Source organism: Ascaphus truei, chromosome 8, assembly GCF_040206685.1.
Source record: "Ascaphus truei isolate aAscTru1 chromosome 8, aAscTru1.hap1, whole genome shotgun sequence".
NCBI lineage: Eukaryota > Metazoa > Chordata > Amphibia > Anura > Ascaphidae > Ascaphus > Ascaphus truei.
Window position 1 is genome coordinate 42,752,468 of NC_134490.1, and position 22,927 is coordinate 42,775,394.

Below are 22,927 nucleotides of genomic sequence, written 5' to 3' on the forward strand. Positions count from 1 at the left end.
GCAACTCCTGAGGCTGCTGGGGGTTGTAGTCCCTCGCGGAGCCTATTACCTCTAAAAGGCGCCTGTGCATGCGCAATGCCCTGTAATGGCCGCCGCAAATCTGATACCACCTGCGCATGCGCGAGACGTCACTGCGCATGTGCAGCAAACAGCAAGACACCCTTCGAAGGTAGCCGCCGCGGACCTTCCGGCGACCCGGTCGCCTCTCTATCTGCTGCATCGCTCCCGCAACTTCCCCCACCTACGCTATCACTCGCCCCAGCCTCCACCGCACCGCAAGGCAAGGGGCCAAGGGGCCAAGGGGGGGGGGGGGACCAGGCTACACTTGTATGTATACATGTCTTTATTTATATAGCGCCATTAATGTACATATCACTTCACAGTAGTAATACACGTGACAATCATATAAATAACTTGTAAAGCTTGCCCTAAAATTTAAATTGTTATCCAAATAAGAAACGTATCTGCAGTACTCATTTGTTCTGCATTATTGCAACTGCCTTAACATGGCAACTTCAATTTAATTCACAGATAACATTTGGAATTTTCCTAAAAATTAAAAAAAAAGTGTAACCCGAAACTACCATAATTCCACTGGGGCTCTCCCTAGGTCCCACTCCCACGCATTATGTGTGGCAGCGGCAGAGCTCATAGATACACTCTGAATGCTCCCCTCTCCTACGATAGACCAACCCCTCGGCATGTGATTGGCGAATGCACGAGATGCCCTCCCCTGATTGGTGGGCGGGGCTGCTCGTCCAGTGGCTGTGCATGCAGGCTGGTAGTGCTGTGCTAAGCCGGTCAGGCTGCGGCTGCAGGTAAGAGTCTGCTCTATGACTATTAGGAGTGGGGGGCCTTAAGGGAGGTTTTCAGCATTTCTGCATGATGAACTTGGGATTTCTGATCGTACCCCCCTTATTCACTCTCTTTTCCTTTATAGTGGGGGCCGTGATGAGCCCCTAGATGAACCCTCTGTTTACTGACACTTTAGATCCCTCCTCTTACTCCCTATTTAGATACTCCATGCGACAAGCTCTAAGTGACCACCTCTTACGGGGATCCCAGGCTTTAAAAAGATTCCAGTGATCACCTTTATGTTTTAATGTCCCCCCATTGTATCCCCTCTATAGAGAGCCTCTCTAAGCCCCCCCCTTCATTTAACTCATTTAAGCTTTCATTAGGTCACTTTGGTCCTACATACAATTGAGCATTTAGCCCATTAAACACATCACTGCCATTTAGGTTACTGTAGTCCTACTTGGGACTGACCCATTAACCATGTCACTGTCATTCGGTCACTTAGCTCCTATGTGGGACTGACCCATTAACCATGTCACTGTCATTCGGTCACTTAGCTCCTATGTGGGACTGACCCATTAACCATGTCACTGTCATTCGGTCACTTAGCTCCTATGTGGGACTGACCCATTACATTCGGTCACTTAGCTCCTATGTGGGACTGACCCATTAACCATGTCACTGTCATTCGGTCACTTAGCTCCTATGTGGGACTGACTATCTATCTCAGGAATTCTTCATAATTTGGACTGCCACACTGCAGATTTTCACATGTTTTTTTACCAGCCGGAAACCTGTAAATTGATACCCGCTGAGTCTTAAACATTCATGCTTGTGGAATTCAAAAACATTTGGACTAGACACAAGGAAACCCTATATAGACAAGTGTGTTTTTTTTTTTTTTTTTTATCTTTGACCTTTATTTTACCTGTAAACTTGCATCTGCATTGTAGCCGGTTTTTAACATGACAGTACAGACAGCCAGGAGTCAAATTCAATTTGGTAAACCCAAAAGGAGAAGACTGGTTTGTGTGTGTAGAGTTTGTATGTATATATGTATATCTTTATATAATGCCCACAGCTGTACTCTGAGCTTTACAGAAGACAATATAGGGAATCATAATACAATAAGTGTAACAAACAAAATGGGAAAAGAAATCCCTGCCCTGGAGAGCTTACAATCTAAGTGGTATGTTGGGAGACTTAGGGATTTTATATACTGTGCGCGGCCGTGTGTGCACGGGTGCCTGTGCGAAGGCGCGTGCACGTGCCGTACACGTTTTGTGTGTATACTGTACGCGAGTGAGGTAGTGTGTGTGTGTGTTTAAATACGGTTTTAAATAAATAAATGAATCCTTTAATTTTTTTTAATAATATTGTATACACACACACACACCTTCAAAGGCGTTAGCGGCGCAAATTCTTTCTTTTTCTCATCTCCCCCCTCCCCCCCCGTCGGCCGGTTCCACGCTCCCTGCCGTGCGCGTCCGGAACCATTATAGAATGGCTGACTAACCTCAGCTAACTAAAACTGCCGCGCGCACGCACTATAGAACCGGCCTTACAGAGACAGCTGGTGAGGGAATAAGTTCGGTAGGTGGCAGTGCTTGGCCACAATGGTTGGTAGGAGCCACTGTGGGTTTGGGGCAGTAACCATTTGTCTGAGCTCATCAAATGCTTCATTTAAGAGGTGAGTTTTTAAGGTTTGACTTAAAGGTTGGGAGAGAAGGTGCTTGGCGAACAGTATACCTAGTGTGAGGGAGTTCCACAGGTAAGGGGCAATGTAGGGGAAAAGTTTTAAGGCGAGAGAGAGCAGTAGAGGTGGAAAGGAGACAGTTATGGGTAGAGCACAGGAGATGAGCAAGGTCATAGCTAGAGATCAAAGCAGATATGTAGGGAGGAACGGATGAGGGGAGAGTTTTAAAGGTAAGGCTGCGGCCCCGCTGGCGGTGACCGCGCTCATGCTTGAGTGGTGACATCACCAGCTCTCCAAGCACGAGCGCCGGGTGTCCTGGCTATTCTGCAAGCGCGCGCATGGGGCTTGTTGAGCGCGCTTCAGACTCTCTCTTTTTTTTTTTTTTTTTGTCTCCCCAAGCGCTAAGCTTGGGAGAGCGTGCACGCACCGCGGGGACGGGACAATTTTAAATTGCAGAAACTAAACTCGGCAAGCGCCGCACACTCAGCGTTAGCGTGACCGCAGCCTCAGGAGCAAAGAAGGGTGGGTAGCTGTGTTGGTCCTTTCTTCCATAGTAGTAAGCTTTCGAACCTCTCAGGGTCCTTTAGCAAGAGGTTTGAAAGCCTGTAACATACGGTATCAACTACTTGTTGATCCAATAAAAGGTATCATACCACCTTCTCTCTCCCTCCTTTGCTACTTAAAGGTAAGGAGGAAAAATTTGTAGATCCGAAACTTGATGGGAAGCCAGGAGAGGGATATGATCTTTGTGCATATAATATATAGGTGTGCAAATGTGTGTATTCATACTCTCCCCCCTACATATTAGCTTTGATCTCTCGCTATGCCCCTGCTCGTCTCCTGCTCTTTACCCATGACTATTCTTTATTTTATTTATTTTTTATTTATTTTTTCCCACTCCTTTCACCTCTACTGCTTTCTCTCGCCTTAAACTTTTTCCCTCATCGCTCCTTACCTGTGGAACGCCCTCCCACTCAGTATGCTCCAAGCCCCTTCGCTGCCCACCTTTATGTCAAACAGTCTCTCCTACCAACCATTGTGACCAAACACAGCCATCTACTTTTTAATTACTCCCTCACCTGCTGGCCATATAATTCTCCCAACATACCACTTAGATTGGAAACTCTCTGTGGAAGGGATTTCCGTTCCTATTGTCTGATTTTGTTTGTTGCAGTTATTGTATTATAATTCCCTGCACAGGTGGTCCTCACTTATCCGCCGGAATCCGTCCCGCAAACTGCCGTCAAATAACGGACCGGCAGATTGTGGGGCCATGTTAATCAGCATCGGATAAGCAATTCTGACATCGGATAATGCGTACGGAAAAAACGGACCGTCGGATACTGAGGACCACCTATATTTTCTCTTTTGTAAAGCACGGAGAGCAGTGTGGTCGCTATATAAATAAAGATATATAATTTTTTTATTTTGTGTGCGCGTTTTAGTATTTGTATCTTTTGTAAATATATATCTATATCTCTATCAGAAATAGCTGTCTGTGGGTAGGTTTTCAGGCTATGCATCTTAAACCAGGCTGATTTGAAAAGCTGTGCAATGCAGCAAGCATAAGCTTATAGGTGTCCAAGTCAAAATGGATTTGAAGCAAAAGGTGGCACTGTGTGGTCATTTGCATGTAATTTCCCAGAATCCCTTGCTGCTGTGGAAGCACTGTATGCTGGGTGATGGTGAAATGCAGGGTTGCAGATCTGTCTAAGGTTGGTCTTATAGTGCTGGTGACAGCGACGCGATGTTGCGGCAAAACAAATGCATTGCCGCCGTCGCGTGCGCTTATAGTAAGCGCGGAGCGGCGGATTGGTCGCGATCGCTGGAAGTCATCTCTATTTGATTTTCCAGCGACCGTCGCCTAACCGGCGCGTCGCCGTCACTATAAGCGTAGCCTAAGACATGCAAATGAGCACACACTAATATTTTGTGTGTGTGCGCACACTATTAAGTGCAGCTGCCAACACACTAACATGGCTAAAATGTGAACTAGAAGCTAAGGTTTCCTGCCGTGATTCACATGGCAGATATCTGTGTTTTTGGCACATCTCTAGGTTGCTGTTTTGCTCTTGGCCTCTTCTGTTTTGTTGCTATCGCAATAAATGTTCTCAGACGATTGTTTTACAAATTAGATAACATTTGTGGGGGCCGCACGGTTCTCTTAATGCAATGTTATATCCAGCAACCAGTACAGTGTAATGCGCCTGCCAATTCCTTTGGAACAGAGGTGAAAAATTCCGATTATTTTTGGAGTGCTTTTTAAAAATGGAGGCTCATGTTTGATGCGGGGTTCACCGGGAAAGTGAAAATAATAAAGAGAACGCTGTGAGCCATGAAAGGCCCAGGCAAATTGTTATTTTTGGTTCTTTTTTTTTGTAAAGTAATTATGAAGCTGTCATTGGCCAGACAGATAAACCGAAGTATCTGGGATATGCTGGAATTTTGTGTTCCCGGAGCATTTGCCCAGTCTGCCCCCAACCAACCATCCCCCCTTCCCCAATATCAATAGTAGACCTCTACACCCTTTAATTGCTGCAGCCATATAACTGATATTACTAGAACAGTCTGAGGCTGTGGGGTATTTGCCTACATATTTCATGAAAAGAAAGACACTTTTTAGGAATCTGTTCAATATACATATTCGAATAAGTCAGGGGCGGTTTTGGCTTTGCATCCAGTTTTGCAGTGTAGGGGTTAAAAATAGGGGTGATCATAACATTTAATGGGGGAAAACTAGGGTGTGTGAAAGGGGGATGCTGAATTTTAAAGGGGCGGTCCCTTTAAAATTTACAGAGCCAGATAGTGGTGTTCCTAATGAATTACATAGGTAGAAGCTCTCGGTCTATAAATTCATCATCAGGATTTCAGATTTTAATATTGGGGGGGCGGGGATACTATTGAAGTTTATAGGAGCGACTGCTTTGTGTAAGGGGATGATTCTTACTTTCAGAAGGGAAATCCCATTGAAGTTTATAGGGGACAGCTGAAGTGAGTAATCGGGAGATCCTAGCTTTTGAAAGGGTAATCTCATTGTTATAGGGATAAGAGATGTTTGTAAGAGGTGGATCCTTAATATGAAGAGGGTGACCCAATTAAAATCTTGTGTGTGTGTGTGTGTTCTGATTTTTGAATGGGTGATCCCATTAAACTCTGCAGAAGCAGATAAAATATGTAACAATGTGATCAAGAAGTTAACCCCATTGAGTTATACAGGGTTTCAAATAGGATTAATATAAGGTGTAGGCAGTTTATTACAACTCCAATATATATCACTAATCAGAAATTCAAAGAAGTCCTGGTCATTGACCCTATAAGAGTGTTGTGTGTGGGATTCCCAGTCTCCCTCCTTGTATTGTAGGCTCCAGGCCGTGCAGACACTGCCTAATTTAACCACTTTATATACTCTGAAGTTTCCAGTCCCAGAGTTTTCCCGTATTTCGCTCTTTCCAAAGGAAGCTGTCTAGCCTCACTGAAAATTCCCCTGTGATTTTGAAGAAGTAACAGGCATTCAACGGATTGTGAAGCAAAAGGGTAAACGGTTCAGTGCCCCCCAATAATGACGTATTTAGAAAATGAGCCCCGTGTGATGCCCTAGACGAGATTACCAACCTTAATGTTGTTGGGTATTTTTTGTTTTTTTTCCCTAGCTATTTTCATTTTATTTGTGTTTAGGAATGCCGAAAGATGCAATGTCCACATGGCAGCTCCTGCTGTTTATTCACACTTTTCACACGCCTATGCAGCACAGAGCTGTTTTTGTTGCAGACTACAAAGGGCCTGATCAGAAAAATATCTTCTCTTAATCGTGTTCTTTGAAGTCTAGTAATGTCACTACGTACAGGAGCCGTCATTCATTTAGGTCTTGTGCTCATTGTTCGGACTAAAATACACAGTTCCAAACAATCAGTGAGCAGGTAAATAACTAGACAGGTAAAAGTAGACACAGGTAGTACAGAATGGGGAAGAAATCTTTAATGAAGAGAACTAAACGGGCATGGAAACCATTAATTGTGAGGGGGATTTGGTCCAAAGGAGCTGATTCCACTGATGAGGTGTTTTATATATTGTACTTTGTTTACATGCTGCATGGCACTGAACCTTTTAACAGCATTATAGAAGCACAAGATGATGTCTATAAATATAGGGAGTTTATTCTTTGTAAAACTAGGTTTTTGTCAGCAAATGGCATCACCGACTGTTATTTAGAAGTGTCCTATATGAGTCACAGCTTAATACAGGGTTTCCTTAGGATTTCCTGTCATTGTCCTGCGTTCCTACATGTGTATGGGATGACAAGCTGAATAAATATTGAATTGACCTTTTAGCTTACACCGTCCATAAAAAGAATCTGGGTGCATACGTGTGTATCACGAGTTATACAAAAATCAACTTTTTCAAATTCACTCTCGTGTATTCAAGAGATGGGGTTAAGGTGTAAGCAGGTTTTCTTTCTTTTTCATGGGGGAGGGTTTTTAGGACAAGAAACAAAGAAGTCCAGAGCAACATCCAATGTGACAAAAATACAGTGAAATACCTATATATCTCTTGAAAAAGGTTCATTTAGTTAACCCTTTGGCCAAAGCGTATAAGCCTGTGAGCCACTTCAAGGCATGACCAATTCGCAGGTCCTAACACTAACTGATTAAAATTCTTATTTACCTATGTAATTAGAGGAAGAATGATCCTATCATGGAACCTGTCACAACCAGCTGCATGAAAAGTAAGGCCTCGGACACGCTTACCGCTGGCGTGCTGAGGCTCAGGGAAAGCGGGTGCTTTCCCTGGCCTTGCAGTTGCTTACCGCAAGCGCAAGCAGGCCGTCAGGGGGCGGTCCGGGGGCGGGCGCATCACTGGCCGGGGGCGGGCCAGTGACGTCACGAAGGTGGTTCACCCTCATTGGGCGAACCGCTCACGTGACCGGCCTGTCTCGCCAGCAAGCGGGGGAATTTTAAATTCCCCTAAGACCTGCGCTTCCGCAAGCGCGCGGAAGCGCAGGTGAGCCCTTTTTAAAGACGCTCTAATTGCGGCTGTAGGGGCTCGCGCGCTCCCGCCAGCAAGCAAGGAACATGGCCGAGACCTAAGAGTGAAAAAAATTGGGAGGAGCGCACAAACCAAATGGAGCAGGAAGGACCCCGAAACAAAAAATAAATAAAAGCGTACTTAATGTGCCATGAGACCCATACAACGCGTTTCGAACGTCACAGCGTTCTTTATCAAGGATAAATATACAGTGTAACACCACCCATTAAATACCCTCTTACCTGCAAGCAATTCTATATTAAGTTTTATAAATTGTAAAAGCCAGTTTGTGGTATACCTCATAACATGTGGTTGCGGTAAAAGGTACGTGGGGAGAACGATCAGAGCTCTTAAGGTCAGGATATTAGAGCATCTAAGACTTTATAAGATTGCATGATACTGGTTTTGGCATTATTATATTACATTGCCCTGGCATTGGAGCGCTTTTGCCATTTTTTTCTATCCTGCATGAAAAGTAACCCTGCTTACTTGGAAAGGGTTTTTAGGAACAGTTTTCTTTTACCTGTTATAACTGTGCATTGTTTTTTATTGATACAAATCAGGTCAGTGGTCCTTAACGCCGAATCCACCCCCTACCCCTTGGACGGATATATGAATTTAACTCCTACAATGTTAGTGTATTGCCCTGAGCCTTGTCCTGCTTCATGATTTGTTTGTTTACATCTCTAGCCTGTACTAAGCAAGAAAAAAATCTGTGAATGTCAGCAGAATAAAAAGACAAATCAAAAAGTGATTGGCGCAAACTGCTAATTTAGAAATAAAATTGCTAAGAAAACAAAAACACACTGCATTTCCAATACTTGTCTGCCTAACAAATTGTAAAATATATATACGCGTATGCTATATTTTGTGAACCCCTGATGTCACTTTAACTCCTACCAGAGTATCCTGCAATGTATTGCTTTGAAGCGAAGAGGTTAATCGACAGTGTCTGCTGCAGCAAATTCCTATATACAATTATGGCAATTATGGCATTTTTCAGTTCCCGAAATACCCGCCTGAAAAGGCCCAAGCTTTCTAGCTGGAAAGATTTTTCCATCCGTTGATCGTGAAATCATGTGTTTCTTGTCTTATTTTTATGGACAGTCGCAGCATCCGACCCCAGCGATTGTTCAGTGGCTTAATGTCTTATAAGAGGCGATTATTCCAACATCTGCTGCTCTGTTGAGAAATTTGAACTGCAGTCTTTTGGGGTCCGTTGGAAGAACAATGGGACCATACAGATGTGTGCAAAAGAGAACAGTAATGCATTGTTTTGTATAAATATAAGCCGTTCCGGGGTATAAAGTCAAGCTCAGACCAAAGTGAGAACAAGTGTCAATTTCTTTCTGTGAAGTCTGGGAAAACGTTTAATATGACTGACTACAGTATTACAAAGAGCCATGTAACCCAGTGTAATAGTACTTGATCTACAGAGTAACTACCGTTCCTTTTTTTTTTTTTTTCCCCTCTTCAACGTCAGCATACCATTTATTTATTTTTAATTTTCACAGCTACATGGAGATTTAATTGACACAATGATAGGAAAACTCATGTACAGTCACTGCTCCTAAAAGCGCTCTCTAAATACTCCCTATTACTCCTCCTGTAACCGCTCCCTATACCTTCTCCACTAACTGCTCCTGTAGCAGTTCTTCATAACTCCCCCTCTTGCGCCTGTACCGCCTCCCCCTCCTGCGCCTGTACCGCCTCCCCCTCCTGCGCCTGTACCGCCTCCCCCTCCTGCGCCTGTACCGCCTCCCCCTCCTGCGCCTGTACCGCCTCCCCCTCCCGCGCCTGTACCGTCTCCCCCTCCCGCGCCTGTACCGCCTCCCCCTCCTGCGCCTGTACCGCCTCCCTCTCCTGTGCCTGTAATTGCTCCCAAGTTATTCACTGATTCATTAAACATGTCACTGTCAATAGGTCACTTTGGTCCTACATGGGAATGACGCTATAACATCAATGCATTGTGTTGCATGAACTGCATTTTTCCTTCAGGGAAGTAGAACATTTCGCTGCACCCTTTCCTCTGCATTGTTCCATTTCTTTTCACATTGTTTACATTCCATTCAAACCCTCATATACAGTTTTTTTTTTTTTTTTGTAAAAGGAGATTTCTAAATTCTTATAGGAAGAGGGCAAAAGTTGGGAAAGGTGATATTTTGCCTCTAAAATGATGCGTTCTGGGTTCCTTAAAGTGTGTCCGTGTGTCCGTGTGTCCGTGTGTTAATAAAAAAAATAAAAATATATATTTTCCACATGAATATACACACATTTTACTTAAGGATTTTTTTAGAATGCAGATAAGATATGAACTGCAGTAAATTCATAAATGTTCAAAAATGTTTAAAAATGTTTTTTAAAAAAAATGTTGCTGCAAATCTGAACTTTGGAGAACACTTTGCCCATCTCTAGTCCTGGGAGAGACTGACTCTCTTTAACTTGTCACTTTGGTCCTAGGCGGGACTGACACCTCAACCATGTCACTGTCCTTATTACACTTTGGGACTGACTCTTTAAACATGTCACTGCCATTCATACTCTTTGGTCCTAAGAGCCACTGACCAATAGTTCATTTTGGTTGAGTGATGGAAGGGTTTTGATGTAGACTCTTGGGTTTTGCAGCCAGAATCCTTGTGGCTCGCATGACCGGGTGCTTTAAACTGCACAGAGATACCGGCATTGATCGAGGTATCTCTGGAAGGAGGGGGTCCCTGAAGCTAAAATTAATGGGGTTCAGTTCCGCAGACAAGCCTGCTTCAATCCTATACATATATACTAAAAATAAAGCAAGCAATACAACCTGTAGCATTACATTTTTATAGTTCTCTAGGGAGGCCATATTTAAAACACCCATGAAAAATGATCTGATTTCTCTTTTTAAAAACTGCTGGATTTGACGCAACGTTGGGAATACTGTTTTGAGTGGTGTATATCAGAGGTGCGCAAACTTTTTCGTCTGTGCCTCCCTGCCTGCTCTTCCCCCCTGGGGACCATTTGGTAGCAGCAGGAGGGGGGGGGGTGTATGAAAGGAGCGGGATTTTGATATAAAGTTGTAATTTCAGACTGAGCTTCTTTAGCAGTGTTAGGCTGCGTCCAGGGTCAGCACTTAGGCGCTGAGGCGCGCTGACGCTTGTCAGTGAGCCCCTGCAGCCGCAATGAGAGCGGCTTTAGCAGGGGCTCGCGCACGCTCCCGCAAGCGTGCCGAAGCGTAGGTCTTTTTCAAAAGATAGCTTTTCGCGCTCACGGGAGCGCAGGGCCAGTCACGTGAGCGGTTCGCCCAATGAGGGCGAACCAGCGCTGTGACGTCACAGGCGCCGCCCCCCCCCCCCCCCGACACGCCCCCGGATGGCGCGCGGACCCTGGCCAGGGAACGCACCCGCTTTCCCTCAGCCTCCGCGCGCCTCCGCATGGCTGCAGTCCTATGGACGCAGCCTATGGCTGCGATTTGCCGCCGGAACAAATACCTAATGTCAATGGAGGCGTACATAGTGCGTGCGATGCGTTTTGGAAAGACAAATATTTTGTCTTTCCAAGCGATGGCCGCATGACATCCGCGTCACGGGAAGTGGTTCAGCCAATGAGGGCGAAACGCTCGTGTCGTCACTGCCACGCCTCCGAGCACAGTTCACACATCGCGCCGGTGGCTGGTGTGTGCCATGTGCACGCGCTCCTCGCACGCGCGCAGTAAATATAATCTCACCCTTACGTCTGTAATATAGTACGCACGGTAGCGCGCTTGCGCACTATATTACAGACATTTGACGTATCTCTGCTGCTGGATCGTTTTGTTACATTGTATCTTCCTGTTATATGGTGAGAGCTGAAATGTCTGTGATACCTGAAACTTCCTGTAACATAAGTGACATCAAACTTCATGTTTTTACTTTATTTAATTTTTTTATGTTCAGAACGTTAATATTTTTTTTTTAACAAAAATTCAAAACCTATTTAAATAACGAGTACTTCAAAGTTTTCATTTGCTATAAGTTTTTTTTTTTTTTTTTTTTATCCTAACGCTACCTAATTATACAAGGCAGGGCATAATTAATTCTATGTATAACCAACCACGGCTGCTTAATGATCTCTACTTAATTACAAAGGCAACGATTAGTGGAAGATCGTTAGGCTTAAGAATAATTGTGCCTTGAAGGCAAGAGATAGGCTAGGGGTAACAATTAGTATCACGCGTTATACGGTAGGAGGGTGTTTTAAAAGGACAATTCCACACATGGGGCGAAAAAATGGTTTATAGGCAACTTCATTATAATCTGCTTCCTCAGAGAGAGTGTTGTTAATTTTCTGTATAAAAAGGAACACGTTTGCTTTCCTGGGGTATTCATTTCTTGGAATGATTGTCCTTCCATTAAATCTCTTTGAGTAATGATGACTGCATTATACAAAAAGGAAAAAGGTCTAAATTAACTATCTACCTGCACGCACAACCGTCTTATAACAAAAGATGTCGCAGAGCCCAAATATTTCCCAGTCTGGTGTCAAGAATTTCCTTTAAACTGGGAAATCCATCTTATGACCATGTGTGAGCTGTTTAAGGTCCCCCTCCCATCTACCAGACTGCTGCCTTTTTTCACTGTGCTCAACAAGAGCTGAACAAGTGAAGCCCCCTTTCCCTCTTATTATCTCTCTGATAAGAACAGGGTGGTTAAAGAAAGCACTTGATTGACCAACACTGTCCAATTCAGAGGATCCAAAGAAATGCAATTTTTAATGGGGCATAAGCAAGATTTTTAGCCCGTTTAAGGAAGCTGGTTACATTGTTCACAAAAGGTTGTTTTTTGGCCAGCTACTTGGGATTGCACTTGTTTTTGTTTTTTTTTTAAATCAGTGGTAATGTGGTATGAGGGAAAGGCATGTTAAGACAACTTTCTGTAACTATGGACAATCCGTAGAAGAATGGAGGGAGGGGGGGGCGACAACAAAGTGGGGAGAGGAGAATAAGGGGAGGTAATGGAGAAGAGCAAGAGAGTGGGCAATAGATAGACAGAAGAAATGCAATGGGGCACAGGCAGATTGTGAAGTACAAGAAAAGGAAGCAGCCAAGCCCCCTCATAAAATAACCCGACAGAAGCCCTCTATTCTGGGGTGTAGCAGGTCAGGTTGTTACAATGTTAAACAGCCTCCAAATCTCCCTTCTCCTCTCCCTCTGCACGTCAGGAAGCCTGTGTGCCTGTTTCTGGCAATACGCAGTGGTGTTCCAGGCACATAACAATGCAGAGCCTTCCAAAGGAAAGGAGACTTCCCAGCGTTTGCACTTCCTCAGGAAGCTGGGGCAATTCACTGTGACCACAGACAATGCATAGGCACATTCCCATCTCTCAGGCTTCCCACATTTGCTTTGAACACGAGGATTCCCAGAAACCTTTAGGGAGCGTTTACCTGCTGCTAAAATCCCCATGTGTTCTTACTGTCAGGAGCTGTAAATGGCACCATTAACTGTAGTAATGGTGTGTCAGTGTGTCAGCATTGGTGAATTTGTGCAGTGGTTAAATGGCATTAGGTGCTGCCAATAAAGCCGAGCAGCTATAAATGGCAGAGGTCACCATTAAACGCAAAGGGGGGGTTAAGCATGATGAAAGAATTCTAAGGTTTAAGCTGGATACAAAAGGATTTTTGTGTAAACAAGTGGGACTGCCCCATTAAACTGCTTCTTGGTTCAGCATCCCTCAGCTGGACAGCCCTGGCACTAAGTAATGACCTTGTGATGTCTCCCTGCCTATGTTTTTCTCTCTGCTCCTGGACTGCGGGATCGGTTAATTGGTGCACTCAGAGGTTGGCATAGAGCTATTGCTTTCTCTGCCAAATGCTATCGCAGCAACACAAGTTTAGCTTTGCTGTGTACAGGGTGTGAAACTGCCACGTTGAACCAAAGGGAACTTACAACAGCTATGGGTTAGAGTGGTCACTCTTAAGACCACAGTGATCTAATGAACGTGACATGACATGTTTCAGCCAGGCCTAGGGTGAAAGTGACCTAATGACCCTTGACACTTGCCATACTTATTGGGTTAAGGAGTCAGTAGTATGTAGGATCAATGGGAACTTTATAACAGTCATGAGTAAAAGTCAGCCATGTTTTAACCCAAGACCTGGGCAAGTCAAAATGGTTGAGGTTAGTCATAGGAGCAAAATGGCCTAATGACAGTGAAATATTTAATGGGTCAGTCCCACATAGGACTAAAGTGACCGTATGATGGTGGCTTGGTTAATGGGTAAAGGGTCAGTCCTATGTAGGACTAAAATGACATAATTCTTGTATTTAATGGGTTAAATGGTCAGTCACACAAGGACAACATATATGACCAAGGTGAAATAATTGTGACATATAGAACTAATCCTTTAACCCGTTAAACATGTCACTGTCATTATGTCACTTTGGTCTTATGTAAGACTGGCCCTTTAACCCATTAAATGTAATTAAATGTATGACCAAAGTAACGTAATAGTTACATGTTTCATGGGTTAAAAGGACAGACATGCATTTACAGTTTCATCAGATGAGAAGGGGCGGCTCAGTGAGTAAAGACACTTGAGTTTGAAGCAGGGGAACCTGGTTCAAACCCCGGTGTCGGCTCCTTGTGACCTTGGGCAAGTCGCTTTATCGCCCTGTGCCTCAGGCACCAAAAACATAGCTTGTAAGCTCTACGGGGCAGGGACCTGTGCCTGCAAAATGTCTCTGTAAAGCGCTGCGTACAATTAGCAGCGCTATACAAGAACATGCTATTATATTATTATCTGGCAGTGAAAGAGTTAAATGAATAAATGACACTGTCATGAGTCAGAAGACTCCGAGTTCCTAATAAAACAGGATCCAGCTCCAAAGCTGATTGTCATTTGACTCAAAGATTTTCTCTTGGCAGGTTTGGTTCAACTAGTTCATCTCTTGCTCTGTACATTGAGAAAACCTCATCGGAATCAGGAGGCCAGTAGCAAATGTATTTTCAAAAGGGGGCCTAACACTGATCCATGTTGTGTGTTTTTTTCTTTTAAGGTGAACTTGACGGTCCATTCTGGGCAGATCTTTATGGTAATCTTTGCCCTGACGTGTAAGATCAACATTGCACTTTTATTAGGGCCAAAGCATTGCTGAATTTTTTTTTTTTAGGATAAACATTGTGATTTTTTTAGGGACCAACCGTGGTTGATATTTAGAACCAGCTTAACTCTGATCTTGTGGTTTGAATAAAAAAGGAAAAGTTAAGGTAATATCTAAGAAAAAAACAAAATAAACGAAATATACATTGAAATAAGGTTTTGAAATAAGGTGCAGTTGCATTGAATAAAAATGTAACTATCAATAAATACCAGAACAGAAGCATATTTTAAGAAGCAGAAAATGTCACAGGGCTAAATGCATTCACGTCTTGTATGTGTCAGTGAGTGGCACTGCCCTGTAATCTTGTGTTTGCATAAACGGAACCTTTAAGGATGAATTTGGCGCCTTCTGTGTTAGCTTTTGGGCTCTGGAAACACTGGCTGTCAGCCACGGTGTGTGTGTTTAATAGTGAAGCAACAAAAAGATTGGTGGGACAGTAAGCCCTTAAAACATGAAAAAAATCACCGGCTTTGATTGAAAAAAATAAAAACGATTTATTGCTACATACTAAAAAACAGATGACAAAATGCAAACAAGACAAAAAAACTCTCCTCCCACGCCCGTAAGCCGCTTTCTCAAGGAGTATAGAGGGGTAAGGGATAAACATAGTATTTATACCCCTCCTTAGCAATCAGAAACAACTGATGAGAATAAACAATTATAATCAAAAGAATGACAGGTGATTTGAATGCCCGTGAGAGCCTATCAGAAGTTGCCACGACGGTAGTTCATAGTATCTAAGTTAATTCCTTAATCAAATGTAATAATACTTAATTGAAATTGCAAAAACGCAATAGTTTATAAATGTATTGTTAAGGTATAGCAAACAAGAAAAAACTAGAACAAAACACCCGATAGCATAATCGAAGGCTCCAACAGACCTAATTTTTTTTTATCATAGTAGTTGGTAAGCATCATGGTTAACCCTTCATAGATCCAAGCTGCCAAGTACTGCACAGTAGTCTAAATTCAATATATAATGGAAGAGATATATAATCGGCAAAACAAAATGGATATATAAAGAAACATCAAAACAATAATATTCAAGAATAAGCTGAATAAACTAAATGACATTGAAATACGATTTTAAAAGTGCAGTTGTATTTAATAAAAATGTAACTATCAATAAATACCAGAACAGAAGCATATTTTAAGAAGCTGAAAATGTCACAGGGCTAAATGCATTCACGTCTTGTATGTGTCAGTGAGTCGCACTGCCCTGTAATCTGTTTGCATAAACGGAATCTTTCTAAGGATGAATTTGGCGCCTTCAGGGTTAGCTTTTGGGCTCTGGAAACACTGGGCCATCAGCCAAGGTGTATGTAATAAGTATACAGAACAAGAGTACAAAGGCAGGTGTGTTGTATTTTAAGATGCCTGAGGCTTTCTTTTATAAACAGGCAATAAAACATACACACCACACACCACACACACACACAGATCATCTTCAGCCCTTGTTGATCCACTGGTAGATGAAGGACTCCCCAATGATACTCCAGGTACTGTGGTTGCAAGCCTTTCTTCTCTATGTTGGTCCAACATATTTTCTGATTTCATCCTCCCATCTTTAGGTTGTCGTCTTGGTCTTTTGATATCCCTTGGAATCCAATCGAGTAGAATCCCTGTTCAACGATGTCCGGTCCACTGCCATTTTAATTTCTTCACCCTTGTGATAATGATGCAGACTTTTGTTTGGTTTCTTACCCATTTATTCTTTTTCCTGTCTCTAACTAATAATAAGCAATACATCTCTCTCTATTTCTTTGAGTTGTCTGAAGCTTCTGAATTGTCTTCGCATTTAGGGTCCAAGTTTCACATCCATACATGAGCACAGGTAGGATACACTAATCAAACACTTTACTTTTGCGGCACAGTGGAAGATTCCCTTGCATGATAGTCTTGTTTCTTCTAAATGCGTTCCATCTCCATTTCATTCTCCTATTTATTTTCATTTCAAATGATCTATTGATCCTTGCTGGCCAAGGTAGACCTAGTCTTCATCTTCTAGGTCTATTCCAGTTATTTTGATTTTGGTCTTGCTGAGATTTGTATGGAGATCCACTTTCTTACTTCTGCAAGTTCTCTGATATGTTGTTGAAGGTCTTGTGGACTTACGCAAATGACAATGTCATCTGCAAATTGTACAGTAGGTGACTCAAGTATTCACAGTTCATTTTTTTTTTTTTAATCCCTCTTCCTCCCAATTTCAAGTACTGAACAATTCTTCAAGCTTTGCTGTGAAAAAGTTTGTGACGTGGTGTCTCCCTGTCGGACCCCCTTGCTGATCTTTATCTTTCGAAGAAGAAACAGGTGCGCAAATCACATCAGGACATGGAAAAAAAGCAGAGACACAAAATAGTGCAATATTGTCAACCCCAACAAGTGAAGTCAATGTTGAAAGCTCTATAAAATTTGCACTCACGTGTACAACGTGATAGTAAGGCGTTGTGGTTATTAGAAGTTACCAACTTATGTTTCCACATGGGTACTCCAGATCCATAGAAAAGGAAGGAAAATCCATATATAAAAAAGGAAAAAGCAAAATAGTATAGTACTGCTTTTAATATTAAAAACACAAAGTATTCCACTTACAGAATTGCCTTTGTTGTGAGCATTCAGACCACCCTGGGTCATATGGACAGACAGTTGGATTCACAGCAACAGCATCTGCTCCGCAGCCGTCACAGCATACACTGGGCTTAACCCCTGAGGAAGACTTTTAAAGTGGAAACTCGCGTTGGGTGAATCATTGACTACAAAGTGGCACTTTGTTGGTGACATCCAGAGTGGAAGACGACTTCATTCAGCCCAGTGCATGCTGTGACGACCGCGGAGCAGATGCTGTTGCTGTGAATCCAACTGTCTGTCCATATGACCCAGGGTGGTCTGAATGCTCACAACAAAGACACTTATGTAAGTGGAATACTTTGTGTTTTTAATATTAAAAGCAGTACTATACTGTTTTGCTTTTTCCTTTTTTATATATGGATTTCCCTTCCTTTTCTATGGATCTGGAGTACCCATCTGGAAACATAAGTTGGTAACTTCTAATAACCACAACGCCTTACTATCACGTTGTACACGTGAGTGCAAATTTTATAGAGCTTTCAACATTGACTTCACTTGTTGGGGTTGACAATATTGCACTATTTTGTGTCTCTACTTTTTTTCCATGTCCTGATGTGATTTGCGCACCTGTTTCTTCTTCGATTGCTGGTTGGATTTGGTCTGAATCCTGTGTCGAGAGCTGCACTCTCTAAAGACAGTATGTTATTCAAATGTTATTGGTTTTAAGTGGTGTTATTTGTGCTTGTTAATTTTTCACTATTGATCTTTATCTTTGTTGCATCATGTAATCTAATGATGACATTCTTGTAAAAAATGTTCCTCATAATATCAATGTACACTTATACAACGCTTTGTCTTCTTAATGCCTTTAAAACCGGTGAAGTGTAGATGAAATTAAATGTTTTTTCATAATATCTGAATCCTAAAATGTGTGGTAGATCATATTAATTACTTAGGGAAATCATTTCTTGTACAATTTGGAGGTGGTCAATCGTGCAAGATCCTGCATATTCTCTATGCTGAGCAAAGTCCAGGGACTGTTTTAGCCAATTGGTGCGTATCTTCATAAAAAAAAATCTTGTGATTGGTTCTAGACAGTAGTTCTTGGAGGTCTTCTTTGTTTCTTTTCTTGTGGATGAAGCCAACTATGCCATTGCTCCATTGTTTTGTAATGTCCCTGTTCTTCAAGCAGCATGCAAAAAGGTTTGCAAGGATGTCTCTACTTCTTCCACAGCTTCTTTCAAGAGTTCAGTTGAACTTCCATCTTCCCCGGGTGCCATCCCATTCTTCATGGATTTTATTGCCCTTATCACTTCTGGGAGGATTGTGGTACATCATTGGTGTTTTTTTCTTGCTCTTCCTCTGATGGATTATGCCCTGTGTTATGGGTGTTGTCCTACAATTTCATGTGCAAGTTCTCAACTTTCTATGATAAGTGCAGGGTCTGTTATTGTTGATCCATTGTCATGAGTGCAAGGATTTGCTTCCCCCAATCATTAGTCACTGTTATGTCTTTAAGCTTTTAATATCTTTGATGGTCTTGACCATATCACAGTAACATATTCAAGTATATAAAGCAGATTTCTAGGTGCGGAAATCTCAGGGTCACGATAAATGTAGATTAGAGCCTTTTTTCCCCGATGGATGACATCGCCTGATCCACCGTATAGGAAATGTCTTTTAATAACGCTTGAAAAGAGAACAACCACAGTGTACAATGGGTTATTACAATAAAAAAGGTTAAAGCTCACAGTGGAGGATCAGGTGATGTAATCCTTCTGGGGGGAAAAAGGCTTTAATCTACATTTATAGTGCCCCTGAGTTTTAGCGCCTGGAAATCTGCTTTGGGTATTCTTCTACAGACTCTTGGAAAGTCTGAATCTTTGGAGCGCTGTTCTATCAATGGGATGTAAAGTATTATAATACATTTATTCATTTGTGGGAACTTTATATGAGTAAGATTTTTTGCGCTTAATCTATTACCATATAAATTTATACGCTTGGAGATGTCTGGCACAGCTCTGCATATTCAGTTCTTGCGTCTTGTGATTTTTATGTCTTGTTGATTCCTCAGTAACTGCTTGGTCTCATTTAATATTTTCTCAATTGTTTTTTTTTTTATGGAATTGTTTTAGTTTCCCCATGCATTTTGATGAAAGCATTGTATGCTAAGAGATGTGCAATGGCAGGTTTGCGGACCTGTCTGAAACGTGAATGTGATCATAAGTGGTATTTTTATTTGCTGAGCAAGCTAAAGCGATTGTTTAGCTCTAGTTGAAATTCTCTGCTATTATTCTTGATGTTGATTTGTTTTTTCATTCTTTTTAATCGGTTGTCGTCTTTCCATTTTCACATTTAGATGTAATTTGCAGAGAACTAATCAGTTATCACTCCTTGCGTCAAAATAGATATTGACTGCAGTCTTAAATTCTTAAATCGTGTTTATTAGCTACTGTAGGATACAGGGCCAGCCCGTCCATTAGGCAAACCTAGGTGGTCGCCTAGGGTGCAAAGGTCATAGGGGCGCATTAATAATTGCAGCCCCGATAGCTACGCCCAGCGGTGCCCTTAGGCACTTGCCTGTGCCTGCCGCCCTGCTTCTTCAGAATCCAGCGTCAAATGACGCTGCGGACGTCACTAGTGTGACGTTGCACGGTGCCTCGTTACCATGGTAACGTGACATCATGACTGCGCTGTGTCACAGTTGCCATGGCAACATGACGCCTTGTGACGTCCACGATGTCATTTGACGCTTGATTTTGAAGGAGAAGCCGGAAAGCAGAATGGAGGCGGTCGGCACAGGTAAGACAGAATACAACAGGGTGCAAATTTAAAGTTTCGCCTTGGGTGCATGAAACCCTGGTAGAATATAGTCCATTTCATTATTTATTCCATTGTGTCTACTAGTGTCCATTTTCTATTTGAATTCTCCTTGAATCAATTCATAATGCAGAAGTTTTCACATTCTGCAAATTCTACCAATCTGTCTTCACATTCATTCCTGTTGCTGTAACTATACTTGCCAGCTGAGGGTTCATCTTACTGCTGGGCATCAATCTTTACATTCAGATCTCCCACAATAATCTTCACAATATCCTTTGTTAAATCAGCATTTCATTCCAAATCATGTGTGTTTTTTTTTTTTTTTTGTTTTTTAATATAAATAAATAAATCAGTTGTGTAGTATTGGATAACTTACTGCATCCCTCCCCTCCCCCCCCCCCCCACTCTCTTTATGCCCTTTTTTAAATATATTTTTTAATGGTTTTTATGCTTCCCTGGGTTACTATAGCAGCCATTTAGGAAGCCACCGCACTCCCTCTCCTAAAATATGCAGCCATATGTCATGCCCTGGGAAGCAGGATCTTTGCTGATCGATCACGGTAGAACAGATCGACTGGAAGCTTAGATAATAAAATCAGGTAGCCACAAGATGCAGAGATGCAGAGCACAGCAAAGTCATAGGATTCCACAGGACAACAGCGGTATAATAAAAAATATACTTTATTCACACATCATGGTGCAGACAGGAAACGGGTGCAAAAACCTCCTTCTCTTACGCGTTTCACGCCGGTATGGCGCTACGAAGCACGCTCACTGGAAGACATAACGGGCTGGTTCACGTGAGTCATTGTACTTTATCATTGTACATTGAGGTTATGCATTGGTGTTCATAGGCGTTTTTTCAGACCTGGGTCCAATTGGGAGTGATATGGTGGGGCTCAGACATCTCCATTCACTACACTCACCAGGACATTATGTATAGGTCTTAGCTATACGCCCACCTATATACCTCTTATACTCACTTTATATACCAGGCACCCAGCCTATCATCTTCTTCAATCAAGATATTATCTCATGATCCCACATGGGACCGACTCTTTTTTGTACCATTATTTGCTTCATTAAATTTGCAAAGCCAGTAAACTTCTTGTCATGAAATAACCACTAAATGTGGTAGTAAAGGGATTATATGGCTAAGCATTTACAATGCATGTAGGTGAAACTGCACAGTTATACATTTATTTAGCTCTATGTATAACATAGCAGCATAACTCCATCCATCCTCACAGTTACAAAATGACCGCTCCCTTCCCCTTCTGATAGGCTCTGGCTCTTGAGCGCCGCCCTCTCTCTAGCAGTGCACCAATTGTATTTAGTAACTGCCCAGTCAGTCATATTCCAGGACTACATTGCCCACAATGCTGTGCAAGAACTGAATTAAATAACCCTGAGCAAGCAATCTATTACAGTCAATTACAGGAGAAAGGATCTATCTGCAGCTTAGCTAATCACTTGTCAGTGTGTAGATTTGTATTGATGCACATATTAAATGGGGGGGAGGGGAGGCGAATATCTTTTATTTATTTTTTAAACGGCAGCTTGAACTGCAGCTTTAATGTGCGTCAGATTGGTAGAATTTACAGAAAGTGAAAACTTCTATATCATGAATTCATTTTCAAGAAGAGTCCAAAAAGGACATGGAATGGACCCAATGGAATCAAGAATGAAATTGACTGTATTCTAGCTAACAAGAAACACGTGATGGAAGACTGCACAGTTGTTTTGACGCAAGGAGCGATCACCAATTGGTTCGCTGCAAATTACATCTGAATGCGCCGATGGAAAAAAAACTGATTAAAAGAAGACAAAAACAAAAATAACAGCAAAGGATTTGAACTTGAACTGAAAAAATGCTTCAGATTGCTCGAAAAACATGGGGACACTTTAACAAACAATTATGAAGAACTTTTGTATGAAGGAGAGACCTTTCTAATGTTATTAACAGTCGCCGGTTGCATATATATCCCTTCAAACGGCCCTCCTAATAAATTGGGGAGCCATGCCCGTGCTGAAAAAGAAGTACAACTGAAGTACCTGGCTGGGAGATCTGCTAATGCTATGCAAAGTATATTTAAATGAGGCCCATCCCACACTTCCAAAAAGGATTCCCCTGCCAACTAAATAGAGTTGATGAGCCTAAGGCTGCGTCCATAGGACAAGCAGTGCTGAGGCGTGCGGACGCTCCGCGCTGAGCCCCTGCATCCTCAATTAGGATGCCTTGAGAGGGGGCTCACGCGAGCGTCCGCAGGCGTGCTCAGGCTTTGGAGTTTTCAGCCGAGCGCCAAGCTGTTTTTCAGCGCGCTGTTGGCTGAAAACATCCAATCAGCCTTAAGCAGCGTCAACATCACGGCGCCGTGACGTCGGCGCCGTGACATTGACGTCAGTGCGTCGCGGGCGATTGGCCCAGCGACGTCACTGCCCCACCTCCCCCCGGCTCCCTTCGCGCACGCTGGCTCGCCTGCAAGTACGTGCAATCGCGCTGACTGAAGCAGGCGAGCCTCAGCGTTAGTGCGCATCCGCTCTCCCCACCCCTCTATGGCCTGGGCCTAAGGCACCAACCTAATCACTGGAATGGTGTACATCACATCTGGACTAGAACCCACAACCACTGCTTTTCTAGGCCACAGCTCTAGCAGTATGAGCTAAGCCAGCTGATGGGTTGCAGTGCACACTGTCTACTAACAGCATACCTCCAAGGGATATCTATTTTTTTTAATTGTAGCCGCAAAAGTACTTCAAGCATAAAGTAATACAGGTAAACCCCGTTATAACGCGGTCCTCGGGGTCCACCCCGAGACCACCGCATTACTAACGGGGTCGCGGAAAAAAAATGGCCGCCGCTTTAGCGCATATTCATCCCGCGGGACAGGAGATGGGAGCGGGGA

At 42.8% G+C, this 22,927-nt stretch overlaps 1 protein-coding gene across 8 annotated transcripts in view; it reads left to right on the top strand.

The window, feature by feature from the left end:
* The first annotated feature begins 745 nt into the window (after nt 1-745).
* KANK3 (KN motif and ankyrin repeat domains 3) overlaps nt 746-22,927 on the top strand; it is a 62,093-nt gene continuing 39,911 nt past the window's right edge. For 7 of the 8 annotated variants that reach the window (XM_075611685.1, XM_075611690.1, XM_075611691.1 and 4 more), the window contains exon 1: nt 746-818. The gene's annotated coding sequence lies outside the window, so the exon portion shown is untranslated. The remainder of the gene's footprint in view (nt 819-22,927) is intronic. The other variant, XM_075611687.1, reaches the window with a different exon arrangement.